Genomic DNA, 366 nt, shown 5'->3' on the forward strand with positions numbered 1-366 from the left:
CCGTTTAAGAAAGATTTTGGACAATTATAGCGCATCATTAGAAAGATCTCATTATTACAAAACTTTCTTTAATGCAAACTAAATTAATTCAACAAAAGGGATCAAAGTTATGTGCGTTTGAAGAAAAAAATTGTCGCCTAGGTTGGACCTTTGCTGCCTAGTTTGGACAACCCCTAAAACTCGAAGAAATATGCGCTGAAATAGTTTCAAATGACCAAATATTGAACCAATTATTGTTTTTACTTCAATTCTACATAGTTTGACGATGAAACAACGCACGAAACTTCAATCAGGTTCACAGTTCTTACAACTGAAAAAACTGCTTATAATGTTTGCACATTTCAAATGAACTTCTCTCCCGCATTC

This window comes from Belonocnema kinseyi, chromosome 5 (assembly GCF_010883055.1).
Source record: "Belonocnema kinseyi isolate 2016_QV_RU_SX_M_011 chromosome 5, B_treatae_v1, whole genome shotgun sequence".
In the NCBI taxonomy this organism is placed as follows: Eukaryota; Metazoa; Arthropoda; class Insecta; order Hymenoptera; family Cynipidae; genus Belonocnema; species Belonocnema kinseyi.